Consider the following 6,353-nt stretch of genomic DNA (forward strand, 5'->3'; position numbering starts at 1 on the left):
TATCAAAAACTTTACAACAATTTTCTTTCTAGTACTTTGACATTTGTTTGTTTAAATTAAATAATTACTTGGTCTATTAATAATAAAACATTTTTAACTCCAAAAAGCAACATATTCTTAATTCTTAATTGATCTTTAAAAATTAATAAAGGCGATTAATACAAATAAAATTCATCCTAATAATTATTTTATTAGAAGGAAAATGAAGGGTGAGTGGAGTTGACAGTTCCAGAACTCTAGAATAGGGTACCCACATGAAGGATAGTTGGAAGGTATTAAAGTATTTAGAAAATTAGAGAGACCGCATGCATTCAGGCCAACTGTCGCAATCTGCCATCACACCAAATTTAAAAAGGAAAAAATGTAAAAGGGGGCGCCTAGTTCTGCATCGCCGTGTGTGATTGGTTTACTAACCTGATGACGGCACCCTGCATCAAGTGGAATGTGAGTCAGCAGGGAGAAGGATCATACTCAACTTGCGTCTGACTACCGAATCCCTCGGATTAACGCGGTGTGTGCTGAAGTTGCTGTCTAGTGTGACTATCATGTTTTTTTTTCTTTTGACTTTTTCTGTCATTTGATCCGATGAGTCAGCAGGACAAGGACCGTTGGGAAATGTTAAATTCAATCCTCAAACTATGACTTGCATTTCAAATGCATGTCCAAAGTTCAAATTGTTCCATCACCAAAATATCAATATCATACCTATTAAGTCATTCCATTAGATCAGTCATTAGCTTAAACGTATTAAAATCATATTAAAACCTCAGATATCAAATTATAAACACTTGAATCATACATATTAAAAAAATAATACTCATATTTTCTTCTTCTTTTTTTAATATATTAGATTTCAACTACCCATTGTTTACGATTTGATAGAAATGTTTCATGTTTCATTGCTTAAAATGATAGGGACACAAACAAAATAATTTTATTGACATAGTACGTACTAATCATTTGAGAACCCAATAACTAGGGCCATTCTTTCTCTCCCATATTTTCGCTACTTTACTATTTGTCATTTCTGGAAAACCGACACCAAAGTAAAATAAAAAATAAAAAGCTATTTCGGAGTCAAAAATGACGACATGAGGGGGCGAAGGCTCCACCAACCCTTTCGCGGTCTCTGCCTCCTATTTTGCTTTCCTTGCATTTGTATATTCACTTGAAACCAATCAAAACTTTAATCTGAAAACTGCAACCCAAATTTTTCTACTCCCAAAACTAAAAAAAAAAAAAAATCCTTTTACGATCGTCTTTACTAATGTGTACAGCTACTAGTTTAAGAACTGAGGGTGAAGATTCAATCCTTGAGGAGACCCTTCTAAATGGGGATTCTAGGGTTAGTAATGTAGAGTTCAGTAATGAAAAAGGGGTTGATACTGTATCCCCATATTCAAATGCTGGTTCTTTCAGCCGTCTTACATTTTCTTGGATGGGGCCTCTCATTGCTGCTGGCACTAAGAAACCATTAGATCTTACGGATGTTCCTCAGCTAGATAGCCACGATAGTGTTATTGGGGCATTTCCAAAATTTAAAAACAGGCTTGAATCAGCTGATAGTGAGGGGAATGGTGTTACCTCCCTTAAGCTGGTGAAGGCACTGTTCTTTTCGGCTTGGAAAGATATTCTTTGGACAGCTTTGCTTTCATTTACTTACACGGTGGCTTTGTATGTGGGTTCATACCTCATCGACCCTTTCGTTCAGTGTCTGAATGGGAAAAGGCAATTTAAGGCTGAGGGGTATCTTCTAGTTGCTGCTTTCTTTGTTGCCAAGCTAGTGGAGTGTCTGTCTCAGAGGCACAGGTTATTTAAGTTGCAACAAGTTGGAATTAGGCAGAGGGCTCTATTGGTAGCAATGATATATAACAAGGGGTTAACCCTTTCGTGTCAGTCGAAGCAGAGCCATACCAGTGGGAAGATAATCAATTTCATGATTGTTGATGCAGAAAGGGTGGGTGACTTTAGTTGGTACATGCATGATCCATGGATGGTAGCTTTGCACGTTGCTTTGGCTTTATTGATCTTGTATAAGGCCCTGGGGCTGGCATCCATTGCCGCTTTTGTTGCTAACGTACTTGTTATGTTGGCCAATATTCCTTTGAGGAAAATGCTAGAGAAGTTTCAGTATAAGTTAATGGAATCAAAAGATACAAGGATGAAGACAACATATGAAATTTTGAGGAATATGAGGATTCTTAAACTGCAGGGGTGGGAAATGAAGTTCCTCTCTAAGATTTTCGGGCTCAGGAGGGTCGAGGAAGGATGGTTAAAATGTTACGTTTATACGAATGCCATGATTGATTCTGTTTTCTTGGTTGCACCAACTTTTGTGTCTGCTGCCACTTTTGGTGCTTGCATGTTCTTAGGAGTCCCACTTGTGTCAGGGAAGATCCTATCTGCAGTCGCAACATTCAGGATTCTTCAGGAGCCAATCTACAACCTTCCTGGCACAATCTCAATGATAGCTCAAACAAAGGTGTCACTTGATCGAATTGCTGCCCTCCTCCGGCTCGATGACTTGCAGCTTGATGCTATAGAAAAACTACCGAGTGGTAGTTCCGAAACAGCGATTGAGATTGCTGATGGGAACTTCTCTTGGGATATGTCATCCCCTACTGCAACACTAAAAGATATAAACTTGAAAGTTTCCCATGGCATGAGTGTTGCTGTTTGTGGTACGGTTGGCTCTGGCAAATCAAGTTTTCTTTCCTGTCTTTTGGGAGAGTTACCAAAGATATCAGGAACTCTGAAGTTGTTTGGTACAACAGCCTATGTTGCTCAGTCACCTTGGATACAAAGTGGCAAGATTGTAGACAACATATTGTTCGGTAAGGAAATGGACAGAGACAAGTATGACAAAGTGCTTGAAGCTTGTGCCCTCAAGAAGGATCTCGAAATTCTTTCGGTGATCACACAGTTATAGGCGAATGGGGAATCAATCTGAGTGGTGGACAAAAGCACAGAATACAGATTGCTCGTGCTCTGTACCATGATGCCGATATCTATCTGTTTGATGATCCTTTCAGCACGGTGGATGCTCACACCCGATCTCATTTATTTAAGGCAATGTCCTCCTATGATCATATGGCATGTATTTTAAGAGTTTCTATAGTTAATTTAGTTGAAATAGTTATGTATGAACTCGGAGCATCTTGTTTATTCTTTTGAATGGCATGCAGGAGGTTTTACTAAACAATTTGAGATCAAAAACAGTGATTTATGTCACTAATCAAGTCGAGATTTTACCAGCTGCTGATCTAATTTTGGTGAGCTATTGTTTACATTATTTTCATTTATTTTCATCATATGTCTTAGATTCAAGAAATAATTTATTAACTGGATTCAACTTGTATTTACATATTAATTTGTTAGGTGATGAAAGGTGGCAGGATTGTTCAAGCTGGAAAGTATAATGATATTCTCAAATCAGGTACTGATTTTATGGAACTTGTGGATGCACATAAGAAAGCTTTGTTGGCCCTTGATACCGTCAAAGCATGTTCGGTTTCGGAACGAACTACCAGTGAAGAAGGTGATATAGGTACTACTAATGGGAAAGTGCAGATAGAAGAAAACCAAGGTAATGAGAGCGGTAAAGTAGATGATGTCGGACCAAAAGGACAACTTGTTCAAGAAGAAGAATGAGAGAAAGGACAAGTAGGGTTTTCGGTCTACTGGAAGTACATCACAATGGCATATGGAGGAGCTCTTGTGCATTTAATATTGCGTGCTCTGATTCTCCTTCAGATTTATCAAATAGGCAGCAACTATTGGATGGCTTGGGGATCACCGATGTCGGCAGACATAAAGCCTCCAGTTGGGAACTTTACACTAACCATTGTCTATTTGGCTTTGGCCATTTCAAGTGCCGTTTGTGTCTTAGCCATATCCATGCTTCTTGGTACAGCTGGATATAAAACAGCCACTCTTCTCTTTAAAAAGATGCATCTTTGCATTTTCCGCGCTCCTATGTCTTTCTTCGATTCTACACCGAGTGGAAGAATCCTCAACAGAGTAAGCATCTAATGTTTTTCCTGTATGGATACGAAAGATTCGATTTATCTTCATTTTTGTTGGCACTTGTCCCTTGTTTTTGAAGTATTGTAAACTTTGTTGCTGCCTCTTATAGGCTTCTACAGATCAAAGAGCAGTAGATATGGACATCCCGTATCAAGTCGCCGCATTTGCTTTCTCAGTTATCCATCTACTTGGAATCATTGCAGTCATGTCTCAAGCTGCTTGGCAGATCTTTATCATTTTTATTCCAGTGGTTGCTACCTGCATTTTGTATCAGGTAACTCTTGCCGAATTGTGGCTATGGAATGCATGAAATCATGGACTTGTTACAATGCAGCACCACATGGAAAATCTCGAATTTTCTACTTTGTAGAACACATTTAATCATTGCCTTATTGCTGAACAAAGGAATGCTCATAAATTTGTAATCTCGCAGCAATATTACAGATCTTCTGCACGAGAACTTTTGCGGCTGGTTGGAGTATGCAAAGCTCCAGTAATACAGAATTTTGCCGAAACAATTTTAGGAGCAACAACTATAAGGAGCTTTGATCAAGAAAAAAGGTTCCAAGACACAAACATGGCGCTGACCGACTCGTATTCTCGTCCAAAATTCCATGTTGCCGGTGCAATGGAATGGCTGTTCTTCCGCCTGGACTTATTGTCTACTGTTACTTTTGCCTTCTCTTTATTCATTTTAATCTCTACACCGGTGGGAGTTATTCATCCCGGTAAGTAAATGCAGATGCGTATTGGCACCTTTATTGACTACTGGATAACAGATGTTCTAGGAGAATGACTTGATGCATTTTTAGTTCGTTTAGCTATTGCCGGGTTAGCTGTGATGTATGGACTCAATCTAAATATATTGCAAGCTTCGATGGTATGGAATATTTGCAAAACGGAGAATAAAATTATATCTGTTGAGAGAATACTTCAGTACTGTAGTATTCCTAGTGAGCCTGCCCTTGTGGTGGAAACGAATCGCCCAGACCATTGTTGGCCGTACCACGGAGAAGTTCAGATTCGTGATCTGCAGGCAAGGCAGTGTTGTGGTGTTCTATGATCCTGTTTCTTATGCATTGGCTGTATTAAATAAACGATGATGGTCTCGATGTAGGTACGATATGCCCCGCACATGCCACTTGTGTTGCGAGGTCTGACCTGCACATTTCCTGGAGGGTTGAAAACCGGAATTGTAGGGAGAACAGGCAGTGGTAAATCAACTCTTATACAAACACTTTTCCGGATCGTTGAACCTGCAGCAGGGCAGATCATAATCGATGGTGTAAACATCTCATCGATTGGGTTGCATGATTTGCGTTCACGACTCGGCATCATCCCTCCAGAGCCTACCATGTTCGAAGGGACTATACGAAGCAACTTGGACCCTCTTGAAGAATACACAGATGAACAGATTTGGGAGGTAGGTTCATTTTAGTAAAACACCGTCTTTTATGATTGGTAATCGAAGTCTAACATCCATCAATATTGTGTGTTAAAGGCATTGGATAAATGCCGACTCGGGGATGAAGTTCGAAACAAGGCCGGCCGGCTCAATTCCTCAGGTTCGATCCTTCTATCTTATAACGCACAAGTTTGCCTTCTGTTGCATAAGTTATACTTAGTATGATTATTGTTGTGCAGTTAGTGAGAATGGAGAGAATTGGAGCATGGGGCAAAGGCAGTTGGTGTGCCTTGGACGTGTACTATTGAAGAAAAGTAAGATCTTAGTGCTTGACGAAGCGACCGCATCGGTGGATACAGCCACTGACAACCTAATACAGATGACGTTAAGGGAGCACTTCTCCGATTGTACGGTCATAACGATCGCTCACCGAATAACTTCGGTTCTGGATAGCGACATGGTTCTGCTTCTAAGTCATGGTTAGTAGTACAGTATGCTCTGCTTATTAAGATGGATTCTTTCAAGTTCATTTCATTTAAATAGAAAAAAAAACATTTGTTTTTGCAGGAGTAATAGAAGAATATGATAGTCCATCAAGTTTGCTGGAAAACAAGTCTTCATCATTTGCACAGCTTGTAGCAGAGTACACTGTGAGATCAAATTCTGGTTTTTGATGGAAACTGGATTGAATTAGATGATGAAGATGAAGAAAATTTACGAGTGTAAACAATTCGTGATGTTTTTAATTTGTAATTGTGAATGTTTTTCATTGTTTCGTGCCATTTTCTTTGGCTCCCAATAAACGATTTAAAAAATGCATTGGTGTCAAATACACATCTATACTTTATATTTGCATCCAAATCCGAATAAATTTGAAATGTATAGTTTTAACATTTGATAAATTGCTAATAAACTTCCAGCC

The 6,353-nt window shown here is 39.1% G+C and overlaps 1 pseudogene; it reads left to right on the forward strand.

Annotated features, from left to right (window-relative positions):
• Positions 1–1,079: 1,079 nt before the first annotated feature.
• On the forward strand, positions 1,080–6,353 carry LOC105761124 (ABC transporter C family member 3-like; annotated as a pseudogene).

The sequence above is a fragment of the Gossypium raimondii genome, chromosome 11, assembly GCF_025698545.1.
Source record: "Gossypium raimondii isolate GPD5lz chromosome 11, ASM2569854v1, whole genome shotgun sequence".
Classification (NCBI taxonomy): domain Eukaryota; kingdom Viridiplantae; phylum Streptophyta; class Magnoliopsida; order Malvales; family Malvaceae; genus Gossypium; species Gossypium raimondii.